Source organism: Vanacampus margaritifer, chromosome 17 (genome assembly GCF_051991255.1).
Source record: "Vanacampus margaritifer isolate UIUO_Vmar chromosome 17, RoL_Vmar_1.0, whole genome shotgun sequence".
Taxonomy (NCBI): Eukaryota; Metazoa; Chordata; class Actinopteri; order Syngnathiformes; family Syngnathidae; genus Vanacampus; species Vanacampus margaritifer.
In genome coordinates this window covers 15,304,892-15,331,318 of record NC_135448.1, presented here as the reverse complement: position 1 = coordinate 15,331,318, position 26,427 = coordinate 15,304,892, and the positions used below count along the sequence as shown (strand labels likewise).

The 26,427-nt window shown below is 37.1% G+C and overlaps 1 long non-coding RNA gene across 4 annotated transcripts in view; it reads left to right on the top strand.

The window, feature by feature from the left end:
* Nucleotides 1–26,427, top strand: part of LOC144037536 (uncharacterized) — a 110,503-nt gene that overhangs the window by 10,281 nt on the left and 73,795 nt on the right. For 2 of the 4 annotated variants that reach the window (XR_013288963.1, XR_013288962.1), the window contains exon 1: nucleotides 17,252–17,402. The exons of 1 other annotated variant lie outside the window; for it this stretch is intronic. This is a non-coding gene — a long non-coding RNA (uncharacterized LOC144037536). Of the gene's footprint in view, nucleotides 1–17,251; nucleotides 17,403–26,427 lie in introns of those variants that run through there. One more of the 4 variants, XR_013288960.1, reaches the window with a different exon arrangement.

Sequence of the window (26,427 nt, the reverse complement as noted above, 5' to 3'; positions counted from 1 at the left end):
CAAAAGTACTATAAAATCATAATCACTCAACATACATTTTTACGGGAGGTGCTGAAATTAACCATTTGACAGACTAGCCTGTTAGTTTTTAATAAATATTGTGTTGCTTTAAGGGTTCGGTGAATGCGTGTTGGAAGCTGGTGAGGTTCCGTACCTCCAACCAGGTTAAGAACCACTGCTTTAGTGCATTTAAGTTCCAACTTGTAGACTCAAACATTGGCAAGGCCACACATCGAAAGAGTATTTGTAAAGTCTTTATTCACTAACATGCATCATCTTTTATTTGGGGAGGTCAGTGACTTACAACGGTTTGACCTCAGAGCTTTTACATATTTGAATTAATTTGAATGTCATATTCACACATCGTAAAACAGCATACTAGAGGCAAATATTATTTATAGGGTGTTTATTATCCCCATTTGCATTATATATTGAAGCCATTAAAACGATTGTGCAAAATCCATGTCCCTGCCTCACTGAGTGAATTCATCCTCCTCCTATGTCGACCCCAAGAGGCCGATTCCCTTGAAAATACCCCTCCCGCGTTCGGCGGTCACCCTCTGATTTCGTTATGAGTCACTCCCCGTAACTTAGACTCCTCAAAAGAGCGACAAGAGCAGTAGACAGACAGCCGAGCAGTCGGCCATCAATAATGGAGAGCTCCATCCCGTTCACCATTAAATATACATGAGGATGAACCACAGACTGCGCAGGTATGTGTTTCCCAAGGAAAAATGTGAACCTATTCGTTCACGTTAACGCGTGTCGCAACACACTCATGTCTGATAAAAAATCAGGGCTGAGCTTATGCTTTGATTCATGTAGGCTAGAAACTCCAAATTGTTTGCCGCTTCCAGTTTCCTTTTAGTAATGGGGGTGAGAATCACAATATAATCTCGATGGTAAAGATGATGCAGGGTTGAAATGAATGGCAATGATGTTCCTGCTTACCCACAAATACAAAAACAAAATATATATATTTTTTTTTCAAAAGTAAAATACAGGGATGTGATTTTTCCGCTAATTCGCGGAATTCCGCTTTTTTTTTTATCTCCCCCCCAAAAAAAAAAATCTGATTTTTTTTTTTTTTAGTAGTTCATTGTGTATGCACATGACTCCGACAGATAACATCTTCTGCTATAACAAAGACATTTGTGGTATGCTCTAATATGAGTTACTTTTCATTTGGTCATGATACAATTATTTGTAAATTTGAACTCTTCAACATTATTTATGTGTTAATTTAGTAATCACATTAGTTAGATATGATGATATTCTCAGTGATAGTTTTTAAAAGCAAAGGCAGTCCAATGTTTTTGAATGTGACTGATTTTGAGTTGACTAAAACTGCCATTTTATATGGGATAGTTCAATATACATTGAAAATTTATGCTGTTGTTTTGTCTATTTCTTTGTCATGTGAGTGCATTGAAAGTACTTAAAAACACGGACCCTGGACCTAGCTGGGTGCCAGCGGCCCCCAGACCCGCGGCTAAATTTTCAGATAATTTCACTTTGGTCAAATCACATCCCTGAAAATAGCTCTCTATATGCTACTTGATTAAAAAAAAAATATATATATATATATACAGTAATGACAAATGTTCACCGCTCAGTGGAATACGGGGTTAAAGGGTAACAAATAGCATTAGCATTATGTTTGCATAAGTGATATGGTTGTTGCGAGAAACAGATTGAGGCCAAACTGCTGCTTGTCGTGAAGAGAGTTGAGTTTACGCGCCAGTGCCAGCGTAAAATGCTCGCAGGTCAAAGTAAAAAATGGTCTTGCTTTATGGGCCCTAATTTGGGCTGGGTCACTCAATATCTCAAGATGCTACTACTGCCATTTTGGGAGTTTCTGGATTGTTTCTGGAATGGTCCATTTTTGGGCCGGTTGCCCCCGCGTGTTAATCGTTTAATTAATTAATTAATTAATATTAACCGATCACGTCCCCCCCCGCATATGACTAATATTGTCCCTACTGTACATGGTAAAATGTAACCAAAATATTTGGCACCCTCATTATGATGCAGGAAAGTTTAAAACCGCTGCCAACCACAATGTAGAAAAATTTAACATTATTGTCTTTTTTTAAAAAGCACAATTTTTATATAAAGGCTGGCACTGTATTGTGCAATAGCTAGAATAGAACTGGAAAACAGAAGATAGAAATTAGAACAAAGTCGTATGAAGAAGTCATAGCTCACATGGAACAGTTCAACTGTCACTGTACTTATTGATGTGCTATTTCGAAATAAAAAGAGTTTAAATATATGACTTTGTTTTTCTGATCTGAGATGAAAGCTATGTGAGCAAAAAAAAAAAAGATGCATAGGGAGCTTAAAAGGCAGAGACAGACAAAGTGAAAAAGAGGAACAGTCAGTAGCAGAAGTGCCGCTAATGATACCACGTTCGGCATTGCGGATTCATATATATATATATATATATATATATATATATAGATATAAAACAATGCACACACAAAAACAAAGCAGAGAAGTTCAAAACAACTTAATTGGAAGTTGTGGATGTTACAAGTGCGTAGGAGCTGAGGTTTACTCGCTCATGTGATCCACCCCGCGCTCAGTAGTGCTTCTTGTTTGTTTTTGTATTCATCTTGACATGTAAAAAACATGTTTTGTTTACCTCTCTAGGAGAAATCACTGAAGAATCATTTTATTTGTGATTCGGTCTTTTTTTTCTTAGGGAAAAAACAATGGAAATGAAATTTGAGTGAAAACATTACTGCTGGAAACCAAATAGAGGTTAGTGGAAGCTAATCTCAAAGAGTCTGAATTGAAATTAAAAACGAACATTAGCGTTGTATTTCATTGCAATATTTCAACATTTCTGTGACTAATTAAGCCCTTAGACAGCACATCAGAAATGAACGTTTTCAAACATCAGACTCGGCTGATGAAGCCTCCAAAGTTTTCTCAAAAGTGCTTTGCATCTGTTAAAACGACGGCATCATTTAGTATTAATATGCTATTAGCCAAAGTGCACAGTGATGGGCTTTTTTTTCTGCTGAGATGAATAAACAGAAATGATCATATACATCCACACACACATTTTTTGATCTGTTTTTGAGAGGGATCTTTAATTTGGCTTCTGAAGACGAGGCGAGGATGTTTTTTGATTTTGAAATTGAATTTGAAAAATTGATGATCAAAGAGGGTTTTTTTTTGTGCTAATGGTGCGCTGAACCTACCACCATCTGCCTCCCATGTCAAGCACTATATGTGTGTGTGTATATATATATATATATATATATATGGGCTATTTGCAGCCCGCTGTCCATTTTCTAGCGGCCCTCATCATATATATATTTTCACTGCTAGCCTATCCTAGCTTGGGTGGAGTTGAAGGGTGTGTGTGTGCAAATAAATAAATAAATTCAATTTATGGAGCTTTTCTGCATATGCAACAAAACTTTACAATTAAAATAATTTCTCTTCGTAATACATGATTGGATTACATAATAATCCAACGAAATAATATCCTGGATTATGCAAAAACAAAAGTTTGGATGGCAAGAAGGTGCCGGGTTTTGTAATTGTTAAATATTTGGTGTGGTGGGATTCAGCTTTTCGCAAGAATTGTTTCCTCTAATTTGTAGTGATGACAGTTAATTACAATTAAAAACAATTGAATTGTAATCTTAGTTTTTTGCAGTGGATAAAGAACATACACCTGCAAATATTTACTCGGATGTTCTCTGTTAGAACCCCAAAATTGTCAGACAATATGGAATTTCCCAGATCAGATTATAAATGATTGGATTACACAATCTAGTGAAATATTTCCTGGATTTTGTCAAACCAAAAGTGTGGATGGCAAGAAGGTGCCAGGCTTTGTAAGTAAAATATTAATGTTAAGGAATTTAGCTTGATTTGTTTTACCATTTGGCAACCTTGAATTGCACTAAATGAAACACATTCAAAATAATTATTTGATATTCATTTGTAATTTGACAGTAATCAGTTTTAAAAATGGGGACGTAATAACTATAGCGACTCTTTGTTACTTGAGCCTGGTGGTCATACTGCTGATGGAATCACCCTAAAATGTTCCCGCCTTGTTAGAAATACATTATACTGCAAATGATAAATATCTATTGAGGTTCTCTGATGTAGCATAATGGACAAAACAGGGATACAGATTTGGTTAATGGATGGTTTCTTCTCAGTCAGAGCCAGAAAAGTAGATGATTTTGGTGAAACGGGGGACAAGGGCAGGGCGATGTGATTTCCTGTGAAAGATGCTCACATGGAAAAAGCTCCTCATCTTTCAGAAAGATAAGCAAGAAAGCATGAATAATTAATGAAATGCTGAACATTTTTGAGAATAGGTAAAATACAGTTAATGGTATACAAGATAAGGGAGTGCGCAGTAAAAGAAGTACACCTGACACAACATAGCAGAAATGTGGAATATGAATAAACGAGAGGCTTGCAGTCACTAATCCCCCTCTGAAAAAAAACAACATTCTGATTAGATTTATCTTCCCTTTTGAGGATTAGAAGCTTTGGTGAAACCTTAAACCCATACAAAAATCAATTTGAACAAGTTGTAACATTCACATGCCGAATCTTCTTTTTATTCCCTCCAAGGACAAAACCCTGTGATTAATTTTTCTTTAAATTATTTTTTCTTATTTTAAATACTTTTTAGATATCTATCTGGAATTTGGAATGTAGAGTGAATACAGTCGATTCAAGTGGTTCAGCAGATTCAAAACATTCACTCAGTTTGACACACACAAAATTAAAATGTCGAAATCAACTTTTAATGTGTCGTTTGCTTTCCAAAACAGATTGTGTTGAAAAGCTGGAGGGAGTCTCCGGGGAAGTAGAACATAATAAGTCAGGGTAACCTGACCCTCCAGTAACAACCCAAAAGTGCTCTTTGAGGCTGTCACTCCCCTAATCACAACAAAGGTCAGATTTAATTGAGCCCTCGCTTGAGAACAATTTGATTGGCTTGTTTTGTTAGCTGCAAATCGGTCTGGTACAAAAATTGTGCTGCAAAAAAACATATGTGTTTGTCCACGCTAAGCAGAAGGGGGAAGGGGGTGGTTACAGACACGCAGCACGGTGAACAAACAAACTGAAGTAAGAAAGGGTGAAAAGAATGAGTTAACTAAAATTTGGATGCATTTACGAACAAAATACGAACTTGTCGCGCCCGACAGGAAAATACGCATGTTTGTCAAATCACCGTAACTCCCGAACGGTTTGTGCTAGCAGCGTAATAACAACGGCTTCTCAAAGCAGAGAAGTGGAGCTTTTTAGCGACGATACGACATACATTACGGTAGCGCGAGGTTGTCACATATGGAGGAGGGGAAAGTGGTGCGTCATAGAGGAGAGTGACTTCAAATCACCGAAACTCCGGAGCCAGTAGCGCTAGCAATGTAATTCCAACAGATTCTGAAAGCGCAGGGGCCGAACTTTACGTTGAGAGAAAAACAAACAAAACAGGCTGACTGCTATCTTAACTCTTTGACTGCCAGACGTTTTCAGAAAAGGGATGCCGTGGGTGCCAGCCGATTTTAAGCATTTTGACTGATCTTTCAAGGTCCATAGAAAATTATGTGTTTGGACTATGGAAACACACATACTGCCAAAACAAGATTGGACTCTCATCTTCCATCAGAAAAAAAAAGTTTGTTTCTACCTTATTCCGTTTTTGAGTAATCAACAATAGAAAATGGTTAGTTTCACCTGTTTTGAAAAAAAAAAAACGTCTTTTAACGTCTTTGGCACTCCTCCATAGGATTTTACGAAACGTTATTTAACGTTTTTGGCAGTCAAAGAGTTAAATGGTTAAATATCCTGTAATGTGAATTCAGAGATTTGTTTATCAATACATTCATTATAAAGTACGTTTGAAAATAATTACTGAAATAGAGGTATTTTCACCATTTTTGTTCTCAGAATTTCTTTGTTTTTACTGTGTTAAAGTAAAAATCAAGTCAAAAACTGTACTGTGCATGAGCTCATATTATATCGTTAATAATGACTCGTGAGCCTGTTCCAGAAGCAGCCGTGCAAGCCTTGACATTACCTCTACCATGCTTCACAGATGAGCTTGTGTGTTTTGCATCATAAGCAAATCCTTTCCTTCTCTATACTTTGACCTTTCCATAACTTTGCTAGAGGTTGGTTCCCGTCTCATCAGTTCATAAAACTTTGTTCCAAAAGTTTTATGTCTCATCTTTGTACTTCTTTGCCAAATCCAATTCCAATTATTTTTGCTGATGAGTAGTTTGCATCTTGTGCTATGGCATGTATATCTCTTTGACTGCCAAAAACGTTAAATGACGTTTAATAAAATCCTATGGAGGAGTGCCAAAGACGTTAAAAGACGTTTTTTTCAAAACAGAGGTGAAACTAACCATTTTCTATTGTTGATTACTGAAAAACGGAATAAGGTAGAAACAAACTTTTTTTTCTGATGAAAGATGAGAGTCCAATCTTTCATTTAGTAGTAGTATGTGTGTTTCCATAGTCCAAACACATAATTTTCTGTGGACCTTGAAAGATCAGTCAAAAATGCTTAAATCGGCTGGCACCCACGGCATCCCTTTTCTGAAAACGTCTGGCAGTCAAAGAGATATTGGAAGTCTCTATTGATGATGGTTGAACAAGTAGAACAGATTCTGAAATCTACAAAAAAAAATGTTGTCTGGCAATTTACAGAAAAATGACTAATCAGGGGGGAGACTTCAGCATGCAACAAGACAATGACCCAAAACATTCAACAATAGACTTAATCGGGAGGAAAGTGGAACGTTTTTGACTGGCCAAGTCAATAATCGGACCTTAAACCAATAGAGCATGCGTTTTAATTCTTGAATAAGGGAGTGAAGGGAGAAATGTGTGTGAACGCAGCCGTGCTAAGCAGGAAAAGCGCAACTATGGTTCGCAAGTCCCGAGAGACCAAACAGCTAAAAGTCATCATTGCCGAGACGTGACACACTCCGACACATCCGACGATGCCCAACCAAATGTGCACATGCAAATTTGGTGCAAAATGAACACACACACACACATGCACACACTATTAAAAGGAGATGCGAAAGTGCAAAGAAATTTACTTTCAAAGCAAATTGGATTAAGGGTGTCATGTAATGTGGAACAAGCATGAGAGGAGCATTCCCTTGAAACTTTGCACTGAAGGGATAGCAGCTTTGAAAAATGAGCTGCCTGCATTTTGGTTTGGAGACAATTCACATTCAGCATGGATGAAAGAGCACGGGAGGAGGGGGGGGGGGCATGAGGATGAAGAAGGCTCGACATCCAGAGAGATGATCCTGATCATGATCAGAGCCCATGCTCCGATACATGTGGATAGTCTCACAATATTAAAGTCGATGATGCATAGGGCCCCTCTGACTCTATTCTTCTTCATCATTCTCATTCGCACTCCGCTGTCTCTTTCACTTTTTTATTTGAAATGACTTTGCGGCACAAGTCATATTTTCTCCATATTTTCCACACTTGGTCATATTGTAAATATTTTATGCATACCATTTTTGGGTGGGGCAAAAAAGAGGCCACTCGGCTTGCTCAGTTCACTGTGAATGACATGAGTGGTGCTTTGAGATACAACATAAATTTGCTCTGTAACTACACTTGAATCTCAAATCATCGTTCCCCAATGAAATGGATGGAAATGCAAATAATACGTTCCATTTTTAATAGATGAATCCGTTATTTTTAAGATGTTTGCTTGCCCATGATGCTCCATGATAAATTTTTAACTTGGAAACAACTTTACTGATGCACAACCACCACTTGATGGCGTTTATTCCCCATTTCAGTTATGAGATCAGCACATTGTGATTTAACTGGGATAAATGACTTTTTTGTAAAACCTACATTTGTTCTACCGTTGATTATAAAAGAACAGAAAAAGGCAGAATCAAACCTTTTTTTTTTTTTTTTTTGCTTTATCGTGAAATGCATTCATTTTGTAGATTTGGTGTATATATTGAACCCAATATCCTGTTAGTCTTGAAAATATCGAAATGCTCTAACATGGCTGGCAGTGATTCAACGGTACATTACCGCCACCAACTGATATTACAATCAGATTCATCTTTATTGGCTAAGTATGTAAAACACACAAGGAATTTGTCTTCACAATCACAACCATCCAAAAATAACAATGACAGACAGAGGGAGGCAGAACAGGAAGCCTGGTGGGTCGGTTATCAGCGTCATAAGTTTCTTAGTTAGAATTTGTGGTAAGGGTCTTAAATTTTGCTTGTATGGCTCATAGCTAGAAAACAATAAAAATAATAATAATGTAAGTCACTAGTAAATCCAAGTACCACTGTACTTGAAGGAAGAGACACCATCGCACGCTCACACAGATCTCTACAGTAATAGTTTTTAGACTAATAGCACACATGAAGCTCTCTCATGGCACACTTTATTGAATTGTTTGAGCACACTGAAAAAAATATTGAAATGCATCTCCTGCAGTGACACTCCTACACATGCTTGAAGACATTGTATTTATACTGATTATAATCCCTCAAGGGGCAAATCCAATTTATAACTCAAATTTCCCCTTGAGGAAATTTCGAGTCTAAGTAGAATTCCCCCTTGAGGGATTATAATATTATATATTTGTGTCATTCCATGAGAAGTACCGTGTAGCACTGCATTGTTGTCTCCAAAAGTTGCATGCATAGTCAATCCCACACGGCGAAAATCATTCATATGCAAACCAAATACCTGTGGGTGACAGCGCAATTACATATTCAGATTCTGTTTAATGCCACACAATAGCTCGCTAATTAAACATTTGCATACACATCTTCAGTCAATGGCATCTTAGTAGGTAAAGGTGTAAAAGGAAATACAAACATTAGGGAGTGTTAAGTGCAATTTTTTCTTCAGTTTTGAACTGCAAACACATTTTGGTGTGAAATTTTCAGTGTTAGTCTTGACAAGCCCTAATATCAATAATGCACTCATCTATTTTTCATTCAAAAATTTTCAGTCCTTGTCCTCAATTTAATACTGAGCGCGTATTATCCAATTCAACAGCAATTCACATTTACTGAGAGACACTGAGATTGGACAGGAGGTTGTTTTTTATGTAGAGGGATTTTCCCCTCAGTGCTGAGACCTTCACTCCGCTTGTAAAAGACAGCACGACTTTAAACCATGTTGAGGCAAGGATTGCCCTTCCTCACTTAACTCAAATGAAGGATTAGAAAGTGCACATTATATTATATACATTATAAGACGTCGTTGACGGCAGAGCCAATCCCACAAACAGTGCTTGAAATGTATTGAAATGCAAGGCCAAGTTAGCAGCATTGGAATTTATCAAAAATATATTTTTTATTTCATTCACGTTTCAGTGTGAAAATTCAATATATGATTTTTAAATGTATAGTCTAACACACACACAAAGGCCTAACAGCTAGCTATAGTTTTTAGCTCATTTAAAAACACCGCACGTTAAGAACAAATTGTAATCCCTCCACAAAGCGTTTCAGATGGGATTATAGACAGCCGCTTGTGCACTTTTAGATACTTTAATGAACAAACAGTAGCAAAATACAGTTCTCAAAAATACATTCAACCGATGCCATCACTGAAACACGAGAGTGGCTAACATTTAGCCTTTTAACAGCTATCTAGTTCTACATTATCAGTCGCTGACTTTCACGTCATTCAACATTTCTAGCGATACCGTAATCATCTTTCCTAGTAATTGCAGGAAAAGGAAGCAACATATTCTGTAAAATATATATATATAATATAGATTAAACTAAAAATGTCATCAAATTATGTTATTTGATGTAATCCTGCTATTGGAATAAATCATCAAGTGTGGTGATAAAAACCCAAACTGGAAATAAACGTTGTGGCAGATTATAGCGCTAAAGTGCACGCTATGTATTTATTCATGAGTTTGGCATCCAAAAGAGTTCACAGAGGGGTCAACTTCAAGTGGAAACACTGCTGTGTCAGAATCCTGAGAAACTCAAGAGATGCAGACGCAGAGAAGGGATTCGAACTATAGTGAGCCCAGATTAGTGGACAGTTCTTGGAGGGAAACAGTACGAGATTAGTAAAAAGTGGCCCCAAACCTGAACAAAAAGCAGGCCCTCAGAAAAGGTATGATGCAAAACTAAAGATGAATGGTAACAGCAATGGAAATAAGCAGTAAACAAAAGGGGTACTCAAATGTTTGTTTAACTTTTGACATTTTGGGAGTCCATAACTTGTTTTTAAGTAGGGCTAGACTGATAAGCCGAAATTGGGCATTTTGATGAATATCGGTATCGGCCTTTTTTCAAAATTTGCCGAACGATAAAAAGTCAAGCTAAAACCATTTTAAACTCAGGGATAGAACTATTTATTTACATTTTCAGTTTTCTTTATAAGAGATGCTGCTGACCCTGGGAACCTTCTAAACCTTTTATTCTTGTCCGACATAAAAACAAAGACATGTGTTTCCAGTTTTCAAGACATACTGATAACCTTGAGAGAGCTACCTGAACTTTTTTTTTTTTTAAGAATTTTCATTTTAAAATTCTGTACATTGTCTTAATATTAAAAACAAACAAAATCAACGTTTTCAAAAATCTGAAAAATTGTTCAATAAGCATTACAACAAAGTCAAAATCGGTAGTTGTATTAAAAAAAAATCTTGACGCCATTATTTTCCTCCCTATTTACTGAAAATGAATATAGGCGTCAAATATCGGTTATCGGCCTCATTGACTAATAATAATGGATATCGGTATCGGCCCTGAAAAAAAACATATTGGTCTATCTCTATGGTGATGAGCAGGAAACAGTGTCGGCAGTAGGCTGTTCAACCGCTTATCATCAGACCGGTCCGTCTCCGTCATGGGTTAGGCCAGGTCTAAAAGGATTTAGACTATTATTCCAACAATATGGACAAACCACCAATTTCGTGACCCAAACCTTCTGTAGTGATTGAATTTCTGCTGCATAAAAATAGAGAAATGAGTCATTAGTTTCCAGCCGGTGACACTGCATGCTAATCTACAATAATCACTTCTTCAAATGATTCTTCACTGTGGTAAAGTCAGACGTACATCTCTACAGATAAATGTTATTTATATATATATATATATTATACTTATTATATCCACGATTAAAAGATGAGCCTAAAAGCTTTGTAATTACCACACGGATTGCAAATGATTTGCGTAATGCCAACAAGGACGAAGCGAATTCTGGACTGCTAGAGATAATACTTTTTTGCTCCCATTTCATTTTCAGGCTGAGAAAGCACATCTGAGCCCTCTTTAATTTCTCGTCTAAATTTAGGGAAGAAAAAAAGAAAAAAAACACAAAGCTATTTGCCGAATGAATAATTTCCCAGTTTTTAATCCGACCCTGTCTTGTAAATTTGCGGTTGTTATAGGTTTTGATAGTTCCTCTTGAAGAACCTGTAGCATTGGGGATTCACTTGTTTGAGTCTTAGCAATTACGGAGAAAAAAAACTTCAAAAATGCCCCACACTCAGTTAAGTTAACTTTGATCAAATAATGGATTTAGGCATAGCAGCTAGAGAGGTTCCGTCTCAATTTTTTAATACCAAGCACCAGTGTCAGTAAAACAAGTAAAAGTGAGATCGCAACATATAAATTGCTGACAAGCTGCATCATGATTTGTGTTTTCGTTGACTTCATGTAGACTCAATTGTAATGGTTTTCATTTTAGGTCATGTTTTCTGTTTTCTTGGTCATTTCTTCTCGAATAATTAGGTTTTCGTCAACACCTGTTCCCATCAGTACTGTTGTTTGTATCAACCAATAAGCTGTATTTAGTTCACTGGTTTCTTTCACTCGGTAAGGTTTGTGTTGGTGTTGTCGTCTTTGATTGTTATGTGTTTGGGAGGTTAGTTTTGCTTAGTATTTTGATTCCTAATTGTTTGTCTTTGTTTATGAAATATATATATTTCCCCCTGTGTTTTAGTCTTTAGTTTTACCACTTTTACTACAACTTTGCCATGCTATCCTTCCAAACTGACAAATGAAAAGAACATTTGTCACATTTGTATTTGGTTAGATGGTGAAGTGAAAGTTTCTCAGTTCTCATTATGTTGATTCACTGTTTTGTCAACAACCATAGCAAATACTTAGCAATCACTAGAATTATTAAAGAGTTTAACTTGACAGATCACTAGTGGAATTTACAAATGCATCTTTTGTCCTAATGAGCAAATCTATCATGTTTGCCGTGTGTGTGTTTGTCTAGGAGGCTAATGCTAGGCTAGACACTTCAATGCTGGTTATTGCTTTAGCTTTGGTTAACCTTGTTAAATCCCGTCGCCACAACTACCCCCAATCGTGTCATCCATGCCCTCCCCACGCTCACCTTATCACATTTCACTAAGAGATATTACGAAAACTAAATGAGCTAGCATGGACGCTTATAGCACTCAAATTGCCTTTATTTATTGATTAGGGACAAGCTCAGTGTTATTGATTTCCTGCCTTTTAAGTGGGGATAAGTGGTCCTTTCTGTAGCAGTTCCTTTCTTGACCACAAATGGCATACGTCAGAGGCTTAATTAAGCAGCTAATAGAGGGAAATGGGATTGATCCCATGGTGCCATTACCTTTTTTTTTTTTTTTTTTTTTAAGTGTTTCTGTTCATCTATATGTCTGCATGTCATCAACGTATTACAGAACATAATTTGAAAATGTGATACAAAAACTCAAGTTTGAACATGCTGGGTGATTTGCATGCTCATTAGAAGGTCATTAAGCAATTGGGCTTTTTTTTCCCTGTGTTGGATGAATTACAACAAATAAGCAGGATCATTATGGAAACATTCAGTGGTAATCAATCTTTTCTTCTTCTTGGCAACTGACAAGTTCATAAATATCAGCTGAAGTTATGGTCAAATAAATCAGGAAAATGCAAATCTTTTCGGTTGTGATAAGACTGCGTAATTAAACCATAAAATGTCAACGGATCCCTTTTTGTAGTAACAATGTGAAACATTTCATATTATTTAGACAAAAATGCAATCATTGAGTCAGCAATTGTCACAGATGCTTTTGAGACTTGATGTCACAAACTTATGTTGTCTATTTATGACAACCCACTTGGACTCTTTATACAGTCCACTTTATAAATTTAGCAATTTTGCAACTTATATCAATATAAAGATGTACTCAACATTGTAAAAGTTGATTTAAAAAAAAAAAAAACGTGTGCATCTTTCTCTGCGAATACGTTCCAAAAACGGACATGTCAAATGTTTGCATCCTACCGGATATTTCCTCCAAGCACATACCTCCCACTTTTACACTTCATAAGCACACTTAAGGGTTTGTTTGTTTTCCCGAGGAAAACAAATATGATTTTTCACCACCCAAACTGGATATTATCACACAGTATGATGTCCCAAATCCGATTGCTCCACCCAAAACATTGCCATCGATTTGATTTGCTGAGATTAATTAAATAGCATTACAGCAGCCCAAACCGCCTGACAGCATGAGCACAAATGGCTCAGGCGTGTAATTATTGTTTCTGTGCGCTTTTCTTAGAGCTCAGTATTGTTCATTCGATTTGACATCATCATTGCTCTCCTTTTTTTTAAAAAAAAAAACAAATAAATTAAAAAAAATTAATAAATGTTTTATTTTTATTTTTTATTATTATTATTTTTTTAAATATATATACATATATATACATATACACACATATATATATATATATATTTTTTTTTTTGTATGTGGGTGAGTATGTGTATGTGTATGTGTATGTGCGTGTGTGTGTGTGTGCATGCGTGCGAGTGTGTGTGTATTTATCAGTTCTCCTAAAGCCCATTAAAAAAAATCCCATACTAATAATATAATATAATAATATGTGCTGAAGCTTTTTCTTGATTCGGCTTGTGCATGCCATTCACAAAGCTTCTATGTCTGCCTGTCTTGGCAATTTATATCCGTCTTTTAGATGCGCTCATTAATATCACTGACACACGTGTCTATCAGTGCCAAACACTTGTCAGAATAATCTTTGAATTGATGCTGCCGAATACATAAGCTCAACACGCATCAATGTTGTCTTTCATGTAAACAGCTTCTGAAATTCCTCGCGCTTGACTGTTGAGCTCAGTGGTTCATGGACGCCATTTTCAAAGATGAATAATCCCCGTCAACTGGTTTGGGTGTTTATATAGAACAAAGAAGTTATTTTTGTACCTCACTGATACATTTAGCATCAAAATACTTCACTTTATTCGTGGCAAATGGATGTATGATCTAAAATTATTAAAAGATGGCCTTTTTAAGTGCTGCACTATGTTGATCCTTTTGATTCAATACCATCACGGCTTCTTCATCTGCCCATCTGTATGTATCCATGTTAAGATATAAATACTGAAATTACTGACGCTTGCAAATGCTAAATTTTAGAACTTCTGTGTATACACATATACTTCACTGTTATTGTTTTTTATGCCATTCATCATTATTAAGGTTTTTTTTTTATTATTGCATTCTATATTCAAAATTCAGATCATTATACTGAATTATTCACTACAATTACATACAATGTCACAGATTCTTCAATGTCAGCAAGGGTCGAGTGGTTAATACAAAGGACTGACGACTTGGGTGCGATTGTTCAAATCTCACTTTAGACAAATTGAAGTTCAAGTTTTCTTTTTAGTGATTTTTCATTTAACTACAATTAATGATTTGTAATTTTCACATCATTCATCTTTCAATTTAATTCATAAGCATTCCGCATGCATTCAAATCATAGCATTCAGCTATTAGCATTCAGCGTACAGCATTCCCACGCAATTTCTCCAGAAATTGCACTTTGTCTAGTCCTTTTCACTCTTTCTTCCGGTCTATTGCATAACTTAATGATGCATCTGCAATGTTTGTACAGCTCCATGCAAAGAAGAGGCAAAAACACATGAAAGTCATTTTAAGCATGTCCGAACCCGAACAAGACAACATTTTGTTTTCGATCAGTTATTTGTCATACTGTAGTTGCTGGACTAAAAAAGGTCACGATGGAATTCAACAGCAAAGGGGAGCAAAACTGTACCCAGAAGATTGACGTAATTATTTGTTGACTTTTCGCTTAGCATTGTCATCCATGTGATATCACTGTATGCTATAAATCGTAGACCATAGCTAATGCCGTAGCGGGAATCACGTGACCGCACAGATTCTTGTTGTTTCTGCCTGGTTAGTCAGTTAAGGGGCATACAGGGCATGCATCCTCTGCTGTGCCTTTTTCAAGATGGACTGTAATTCCTCGAGAACTTGAAAGTCCGACACAGGGAAAACTGTATGACAAACGCTTGGTTATAATTTGTAATGTTAAGCTCTCGTGCTTGTGATTTCCTTTCGTGGCTGTTGTGGTATTTTAGTGCACTTCTGGGTCTCACTCTTGGACTTGCTTTACTTTCTTATGGCCAATTTCACTTGTAACTGGATTTGTGTCAATAAATAATGTAGGAACACACAATACTGGAAATCTCTTATACTCGGAGTCAAAAGGTGGCCGACTTAATAAACAAAGCATTACCTTTTATGGCAAATATGTACTTACTGCGGATTAACATATATTCATGGGTCCAGTTTGTGTGATATCTCACTCTCTTACTCCCATTGATAAAGAAGAAAATTGGCCCGTTGTTCTCCTTTGGCAGTGTACATTGCAGGTTATTTGCAGGCTGTACCTGTCTGCAATATCCTCACATCTGTATCCTGTGACCTTCCCTTATAAAAGGGGCATTAACTTTCAGCCTTGTTCTGTATGTGCAGGCTTTACAGATAGCCGAAAGCCTACCCACAACACGGTGTGAGACGGTTTCTGGAATCCTTTCAGTGATTCTACGAGCACTGTTCTGTGGATATTAATACACATAGTTTTCCTCAGGGTAGCGGGACGGAGCTGAGTAATCTCTCATCCCTGCTTTATTACAGATGATGTGACACCCGGTGTGGATCGCCGTGGCCCATTTATCCTCGCGCTATTGCATGTGTCGCATCCAAACATGTTCACCTCCATGGGAACGGTACACGCTCTATACACAGGGCGCATGGTCCACTCCAATCCTCACTCTCACCCTGTCACTGTGTTATGCATGCACTTCAAAAACCCAGTCACCCTTTGGAAAGGCCACACACATGTACTCTACACTGCCTAATGCCTGACCAGGCTGACATGGCCCGACGTGTTTCAGTACTGACCCCTCACCAAAGCACCCATGCTTTTAATAACACACTGCCACCCATGCTGGGTGACACAAATGCTTTGGATACAAGCCAGAGGGCAGAATGTGTACCAGTGGCACCGCTAAAATCACTTCACCGTCTCCCATTTGTTGGTTTCCGTGGAAATAAATGTGCGTATATTTTAATATATTAGCGGTGTCAGGCGATTAAAATTATTAATCGTAATTAATCGCATGACTTCAAATGTTATGGAACCACGTGAAAACCACGTCATTGTTCAACAAATGAAAAATCCAATTTGATCAAAATGGTAAATCAAATGCACTTATATAGCGCTTTGTCATTGTCATATGTTTACTAAACCATATTCACTTATCTCATTAAAACGTATCGGAGTCTAGCCTACACAGCAACAGTTAACCTTTTTAGTTTAAAATACTTGACTTTAATTTCCAGGGTGAAGGATCCCATACTTTACCCTGGCCAGTGGCAAAGCAAAGGATGTTTTATTCTGTTTGGCCTTTAAATCCATCTACAGACGCTCCCCAACTTACGAACGAGTTACGTTCCGAGCGATCGTTCGTAAGGTGAATTTGTTCGTAAGTTGCTTCAGTGCTATATTTTGTATTATAATTTATGTTTAAAGAGAATACGTACAGTACTGTACTACGTATGTTAGAGAGAGAGAGCGAGAGACACACACAGTATGTACATGTACGTAAAAAGATAAATAAAATAAAGTTTAACTTAGTTTTGGAAGATGTACTCGATGCTTAAGGAGAGGAGGAGGAGGAAGAGGAGGATTTTATATCATGAGAGGTTCTTCGTCGTCGCTGGAATGGGCTTCAAAAGTTACTTCCTCCTCCGTAACTTCAATGTAAGAAGAAGTTGAGGGTCGCGGAGAAGAAGATGAGGGTTGATGAGTATCTTCCTTGGAGGATTTACTAGAAACTGGCCGAAAGAAGCGATCTAACGACGATTGCACAGTTTTCTTCTTTTTTCATCATAAATGATGCGGTAGCACTGTATGGCATCATTCAATTGATTTGCAACCTTTGTGCAACGTTCAATATTTGGGTCTTGCTGCTCGAAGAGTGCGATGGCTTTATCTACGAGCGACAGGCGTTTCTTCTTTTTCCTCCTCCTCGACACGTTGCTGAGCCTCCAATGCTGGGTGAGCTCTCACAGCGCCAAGCGTCGGTATTAGCGGCGGAAAGAAGCACTACAGTACTCGGAAAAAGGTGCGCAATAAAAAATCTAACTTACAGCATCTCTTTCCGAACATTTTTTGACATGCGCGCAGACATGTTCGTATGTACCGTTGTTCGTAACACGAATGTTCGTAAGTAGGGGAGCGTCTGTACATTGCTATTAGCTTCACCCTAGCTAGCGCTAAGCTAGTTCGCCTATCAGGTCCGGCATCCAAATTTACAAACTTTGTTTTAACATTTTCATATGTCACTTTGAAATTGATAACCACATATGCTTTTGCGTGTGACATCGTCACTCAAATTATTGGGTTTTCAAAAAGATCAGTTTTTTTTTTTAATTCTCAGCCTTTTTTATACGACCATAACTGAGCCAGGCCATTTAAAATACAGTATATGTCCATTTCACTTGAGACGGTAACCCAATTGATATGTGTATGAGTGACAAAGAGCCCATGGTCACTATCGCATGTCTGGGGCAGAGGTCAAAGTCATGCAACCTGATAAGTAGAATCTATTGCTGAAATCACTCACTTTACTAGAAATGTGCAGCGATCATGGGTCATTATCAGTGTCAAAGTACACTTACGGGGAAAAAATATGCCCAAGTGGCCAAATGACTATTGATCGTCCAACAACCAGTTGAAAAATACACTTGAAATTTTTACGTTTTTCATGCGATAAAGTAAACAATAGAAAGTCTAGTAGTCTCCGTTTCCGAAGAGATTTTTGTTTGCTTGTCTTCTTTTGAAGAAGACTCACAGAAGAAACATATTTTTTCTCCCATGCCATTAAGCTGGCTATTTTAATCATGGACCTTTGCTAGTAGAATTCACTGAATATGTTTGGGTGAAAAAGTGTCAACAAATGAGAAGCTCAATATTTCTGAATAGTTCTCTCGGGGAATTTAGAACATTAGATGGAGGAGTCGCATTTAATTCCGGCTCCGCTTTGTACATTTTGTTATTCATGAACCTCCGTTTTTTTTATAATGATCTTTTCTCTCAGAATAAATAACAGAGGTTGTTGGTTTTCCATATTTTCCATTAGTTCTCATCTTGCTGTTGGTCCCCTGCTTTTGAATGTTGATTAAGTTGGAAAAGCATTTATGTTTTGAGTTGTTAATTTAACTAATTTAGTTAGAGAATATGATATTTATTCCAACTGATTCAATGTTACACTGAGTTGCTGAAAAGAAAGTTTGTCATGTTTTTTTAATGTGCTAATTTGTTTCCATCTGCTCTCTTAAAATTCATGCAGTCGTTTTTTCCATCGTTTCTTTTCACAAGTTTTTCCTTCACCCAGGGGTCGAATTCCAAAGGGTAGTTTACGTTCTCGTACAATGGCAAAAGAAAGGGCATCCTCATAAAGCTAGCAATATCAAAGTGTCATTTCACAAAGGCACTTAATAACAGAACTCCACTTTATGACAGGCATGTCGCGTTTTCTTTGCAAATAAATCACCAAGACTTACAGTGACATTGTCGTCTTCTTTCATCACGATTAAGATGTCATCTAATGTTATTACCCACTTATACAAGACAGACAAAAAGTGCTTTAACTGCATATAAGTTGTTACTCTTTGGACTTTTCATGGAAGTTTGCATGTTTCCTTCTTCGGTTCGTTGACATTTTGAGATTTGTTGAAAGGTTGGATTTAATTGAATGAGAAATGAAAGGAGATAGACAGATGTACAAAAGAATCAAAATGATGTGGAAGAAGTGCAGAAAGTGGTATGTATATATATATATATATATATATATATATATATATATATATATATATATATATAAAGAACAGCAGGATGAGTAATGATTCAGAGGAGATGAAGAAGCTGCTGAGAAGTACATGGAGAGTTAAATCTGATCTTTGAAATGGCAAAGTTGGAGAAAAAAAGTGAGAAAATTTATTTTTCTCCACAGCGATGGCGAACATGCCCTTTAAAAATGGCTTCAAACCAAAAAAGTATTTTTTTGCGCCATCGTCCAATTGGAGCTCCTTATTACCTTTAAATCCAGGATAGGTTGCGGTCTACATAGCCCAAGCATAACGGACTCACTGGAGTCCGTGCAGAACCACGGAAGGTATGAACTGAAAGAGGATCTCCACCTGTGGATAATGTTAAGTTAAAAAGTGGACACTTGAAGACTGTCTTGGACCCCCGATCATGCATCTACTGTATGTGTGACAACCCCCTGCCCCTTGATCAAATCCACCAAAATTATGTTACACTACCTGCGCCACAAATTAGACCTGGTTTTACCTGGTCTAAAATCCAATCTACTTTCTGTCACCAAATTGTCAGGTGCACCAGGGGCGTGTAATAGAAAAACCCTGGGCAGTGAGGCCAAGCATGGTCTGCTAAATTCCCATACCCGGTAAATCAAACTTGCCGGTACAAGAATGAGGATGCACCATTTTTTGGGTTTGCTGTTTTTGTAATTTGGCCTTGCCGTATATCCATGGCAATTGTTTGTAATGTATATTTTGTATAAAATAATTTTTTTTAATATATTTTTTATTTGTATACATTACTTTTTTGTATTTTTTTTACATTGCTTTTTAAAATATTTTTTGTATTTATAATTTTTATATTTAGATATTTTTATTTGTTTACATTACTTTTTTGTATTTTTTATACATTACTTTAAAAAAAATTATACATTACTTTTTTGTACTTTTTTTTATATGTTCTGTTTTCTTTATTTGATATACATAAACGTTTTTTTTTGTTTGTTTTTTTGGGTGGGGGCCTGGCACGGATTCATGACATTTCAATTCATTTCAATGTGAAACTGATTTAATATACTGTATGTGTAAATTGAGTTATAATACCACTGTATACTTCCTGAAATCCAAAATTCTATATCATCAGTTTTTATTACGTATCAAGTTGTTGTAGAGACTTTTTAAGGCGCTTGCTTGTATGGGAGAAACTGTGGAATTGTGCGGGGAGCACAGGCAAAGTGAGCACGTCTCTGGGGTGCTGAATTACTGCAGCTCGCTGACTTAACACGGCTGGGAATGGAAAGTAGGAGAGGAAGAAGTAAAAAAACAAACAAAAAAGAGGGAAACTGAGTGGCGGTAGAGAGCAGAGGTTGATGTGCTCATTTCATTCCTCGCGCATAATCCAGGTGACAGGTATTGGTGCAGAAAATGGCAGCTCTCACAGGTATCCTCTCAGGAGGGGGTTCGCCGGCACTTATTCGTGCACAGGTGTGTGTGCGAGGGAGAGCGCTGCCATCAATCATCAATGTTTCTTTTTGTTCGGACACAGTCGCTATTGTGTTTATTGTACGGATGCTTTATGAACACGCCCATTAGGCAATGTAGGCAAATGCTAATGGCCTCTCGTGGGGGGGGCACGAAATCTGTAAAAAGTTTACGTTTAAGTTAAGTTTCATGATTAGTGAAAAAGACATTTAATTATTTCTCATATATATTATGATTCATAGAATGACTTGACTTATGGCCTGCTTAAACCAAATTTGACTACATTTTTGCCAGAGTAGCAGCTTGGGTCTTGCTTGAAACTTAAAGAGATACGTGACGCATTTAGCTATTTTCAGCAATATATATATATATATATATATATATATATATATATATATATATTTTTTTTTTTCTAGAATGAATTTGGTAGCTTCGTTATTATTATTATTATTAATTAATAACTTTCGAAACGTTTTTTTTTTTCCCATCAACTTTTTTCTGGGTTTTGTCAGCAAACTGAGCCATGATTGGTCGTTACCCACCTAATTTTATAAGAAAAATAATAAAGTTATCAAATTCATTCTGGACGAAAATAATTTTTTCTATTGCTGAAAATGGCTCAATGAGTCAAGTATCCCTTTAAGACATATACATAGAAGAATGTATGGAGTATGTGACGTGACCACACAAAGCCGCACTGTTCATCCAGCCAGCTGCGAGTTTGTTTTGTTCTGACATATAATCAATGCAGGTTTTACAACTATAACTATAAGCCCATTTGTTGCTGTTTAATGAGCTGGGGAATGTCTCGATCTGAGAAGTTGAGATCTTTGACATCTGCTAAAACCTTTAATCATATCAGAAGCAACGCTTTCTGATTCATTGCTTTCTGAAAGATGTGAAATTTGTTTTTTTTTTTTTTTTTTTCAGGAGAGCTCAGTATTGTTCATTCGATTTGACATCATCATTGCTCTCCTTTTTTTAAAAAAACAAATAAATTAAAAAAATAATAATAAATGGTTTTTTTTATATATATACATATATACACACATATATATATATATATATATTTTTTTTTTTTTTGTATGTGGGTGAGTATGTGTATGTGCGTGTGTGTGTGCGTGCGTGCGTGCGAGCGTGTGTGTATTCATCAGTTCACCTAAAGCCCATTAAAAAAAATCCCATACTAATATTATAATATAATAATAAATTGCCAAATGCAGAAACATCAATGTAAGTTATCACGATGTAGTGGCTCTCGCTAACAGACAGAATTAAGTAACCAGAATTAGGTTAAAAAATTCTATATACGTAGACCATGTTTCTACAAATTTTGATATTTGGTTTTTATTTGAGGCAGATATTTTTTCCATTAAAATGTGATTTATGAGGAGGTTAGACCATTGGTCGATACTCAGTTTGTTTATTTTTCCAGTTAACAAGAATTGTTTTTTTAGCGATAGTAAGGGCTACAAGTGTAGATTGAAATTGTTTATGTGGTAAGTCAGTTGTTGTTAGGTCACCTAGCAAACACAAGTTTGGAGACAAAGGTATCCTACAGTCCAAAATAGCGGAAAGTTTTTCTAAGACTTTAGTCCAGAAATACATAACCGGGAGTACATAACCATAAAGCATGAACATAAGTGTCTGTAGTGTTTTGTAAACATTGGAGACAAATGTCGGAATCTGAGAGTCCCATTTTCTTCATCATATATTGAGTAATGTATGTTCTGTGAATAATTTTATATTGGATAAGTTGTAAATTTTTGTGTTTTGTCATTTTAAATGCGTTTTCACAAACTTGAATCCAAAAGTCAGGTTCCGGTGCTATAGACAAGTCTGTCTCCCATTTCGAGATGGGTAAAGACATTTTATCAGTATATGAAAGTAACTTATATATTTTTGAAAGTTTTCAGGTTTCAGAAAGTTCCACTGGCAACTTCTTTGAATTTTCGTCATGTTGGAGGATAAATGAAAATGTCCGATAGAAATGTTTAGAAAGTTTGATGCTGGTTGTATTAAATTGATTTTTTGGGGGTTATGTATCATGTCTGTGCCGTAGAGTTATTGATATACTAATAAAAATATGTAAAATTGCTCATACACTTCTAATGTATTAAAGTACATCAAAGGTGCACCTAATCAACAATGTTTTTTTTGCTTGCCGAATACAACTTAGAGCAGCGTTTAACTTGAACTCCGATGATTTGCCGTATTCCCGTCCCTTGACCCTTCTTTCTTTCATTCCAATCCCTCTCAAATTCTGCACAGTTAACCAACACACGGCTCATAAAGCATCACACCTGCAGAAGTCCATTTCCAGTCAATTACTCTCGCTAAATCACGGCGGCCGTTAAAGAAAGCTCTCGACAGTGGTTGTTGTATGCAGGTGCCGCGGCCCGACTAACCGCGCCGCCATAAATCTCGCTTCCCCCGTGTTAAGCCAAGCATGCAAGGCATTATTACAGTATAAAAAGGTGGACAGAACAAAAGTTCTCGTCCTTGACTTCTTGCCTGATAAGATTTGAGAGATGACTCTGTGCATTTAGCCGGGAGTGACACATGAGGCCCTGAAAGTGTGAGATGCTTGACAAAGTGCGACGGCGAGAGAAAGACGAGCGTTCGCGTCGGGCCTCTAATGTAATTGCCTGCGCTACTTTATCATAAATGAAGCGCTCATGTGCAACGTTGGCTTATCTCCCCCCCTACAACCACTCCATCCTCAAGCCTTCCATCCTAGGCGACACTATCTCAAAGGCGGCTTAACGACGGTCTTCGAGACACATCAATAAACGCCGGCGCGGATCAACGTGTCAGCTTCTCCGGCAGTATTATGTAAAAAAAATTTTTTATAATAAATCTTGTGGAAGATGTATGCATGTGATTAGCAGATCGTAGCTCACCTCATGATTAATATGGAACACCTATTTAATATTGATGCATGTGGCACGGTGCCGCACGTATTTGCAATTAGACATGAATTAAACCATAGTTCAGGACAGTGAACTCGGCTTGACTTTTGTACATGAAACATGTCTATTCTTGACATGAACACTGCGATGACTCAATGTGTTAAAAGTACAGAGATTGAGATGATGATTAGTACAAGAGTAAAGAGGCCAATATGGCGCACACTGTATTAGACGGCAATGATTAAAATTGATATACAGACGCTCCCCTACTTACGAACATTCGAGTTCCGAACAACGGTACATACGAGCATGTCTGCGCGCATGTCAAAAAATGTTCGGAAAGAGATGCTGTAAGTTCGATTTTGTATTGCGCACCTTTTTCCGAGTACTGTAGTGCTTCTTTCCGCCGCTAATACGTCGGCTTGGCGCTGTGAGAGCTCACCCAGCATTGGAGGCTCAGCAACGTGTCGAGGAGGAGGAAGAAGAAGAAACGCCTGTCGCTCATCGATAAAGCCATCGCACTCTTCGAGCAGCAAGACCCAAATATTGAACGTTGTACAAAGGTTGCAAATCAATTGAATGATGCCATACAGTGCTACCGCATCATTTATGATGAAAAAAGAAGAAAACTGCAATCGTAGTTAGATCGCTTCTTTCGGCCAGTTTCTAGTAAATCCTCCAAGGAAGATACTCATCAACCCTCATCTTCTTCTCCGCGACCCTCAACTTCTTCCTACATTGAAGTTACGGAGGAGGAAGTAACTTTTGAAGCCCATTCCAGCGACGACGAAGAACCTCTCATGATATAAAATCCTCCTCCTCCTCCTCCATCAAATCCTTAAGCATCGAGTACATCTTCCAAAAGTAAGTTAAACTTCATTTTATTTATCTTATTACGTACATGTACATACTGTGTGTGTCTCTCGCTCTCTCTCTCTAACATACGTAGTACAGTACTGTACGTATTCTCTTTAAACATAAATTATAATACAAAATATAGCACTGAAGCAACTTACGAACAAATTCACCTTACGAACGATCGCTCGGAACAAAACTCGTTCGTAAGTTGGGGAGCGTCTGTAGTGGAATTTCATTTGTATAAGTAATGCACTGCTATCGAAAATCTTCTACTAATTATATTGCACTATTTCTAATAGTGATAGACCGATATGTTTTGTTCAAAGCTCATACAGAATACTCATTATTAGTGGTCAAGGAGGCCGACAACCGATATTTCAAGCCAATATTCATTTGCAGTAAAGGAGTAAATATAAGCGTCAACATTTAAAAAAAAATTGAGAGATTTGTTTTAAAAATTATAACAAAAATTGCAGGGAGCTAGCTAAATTAAATACCGCGCAGGTAAATAGTTCCCTAAAGTTTTCTACTGCAAAGAGTTTTCCAAAATGTCAACATAATTTATTAATTTTATTATTTTAAATAAAAAATGTTGGGCGTTCCCAGTGTCAGCATCATTTTTTTTTTATAAAATAGAAATTTAAATAGATCCATAAATGAAACTCACTGAGTGACAAATGCATGTAAATGTAGCTAATTTGGGGTTTTGGGGTCAGGGTTCATAAAAGGTTTCAAAATATCTGCGCAGACAGTGAAAAACTGACTGAATACGTTGGAAATGTCTTTGCGACAAGTACGAACTGGCAGTGAATGAACATCTGACAAATCCTGATGAAAACCCTAAATTCGCTACGTTGGCAAGCATTCACCGTCCAGTGAGATACCAGCTTTATCGGTCTTCAGATTCTAAATGCCAAATATCGGGGCCGATAATCGGTTTATCTTTCATTTCTAGGTTTCTAGTAGGGCTCCCAGATCTGAAGACTTTTCAATTAGTGTAGCTCAGCGTTCTAAGCAAACATGGTGGAGCTGCATTTGGCTGTTATGCCTCAAACAAACTGATTAAGCTTTGATTAACATCTCGTAAACATTTTTTAATCTTTTTTTAGTATCTACCTGACATTTCCACTTGGGCAGTCTCCAAGTCAATAAGTTATTTTAAACTTAAAGTTCAACCTTTTTCCTGCTGCGCTCTTTAAGAACTCTCAGTCTTCAGTCAGGATGGTGCAATATCGGAAGTCTGTTTCTCATGAGAGTTGGAAGATGCTGTAGCTTTGAAGAGAGGCCGACTTGACTGCAGGGCACATTCAACTGAGACCCGATTGCCATGTGTTGCCTGACTCTCATTCAAAATAGGCTTTCAGTCTAGACACAAGACTGAGACAAAGAGATCGGTCTTGCATAGATTTGTACTTTGTGCTCGAAAGGGTTTCATGATAAGAAATATTCAAAAGAGATTCCCCAAAAAATCTGAGATTTCCCACTGAATTTTCTGATTGTTATTATAAAGCTCACAATCTGACCTGGAGCTGTGCTCACAGAAAACCAAAAACATTACTCTTTGCCTGTTGTCTTTCCTGCCAGACATTATCACTACCTTTGCTTTCCGTTGTATTTTTTTTTTTATTTTTTCTGTTCAAGAGTTCAAGCGACAAGGAAAGTCAGTCATCGCACACGGCGGGTGGTAGATTGGCTCGCTGGTGTTTTTTAAAATGAGGACGCCCTTTGAATCCAAATTACACTGACTCGGGGGAAAAAGGATTAATGGAAGCATTTTTGCACTGGGGTTAAAGGGGGAGTAAATGCATTTAATCCTTTAATATCCAGGGAATGAGGAAGTTAAGGTCCTTTGCTAACCTTTTGATCTCAAATCTTGAGGTGAGTGACTGTTTTGATGAGACAAAAATAACCCACGAGCTATATTACGAGGCTCCGTGTGGTATGTTTGCCTCGCAACATAGTAGAAAGTCTCAGCACTTTCAGCAGAACAATATATTACATTGAGAT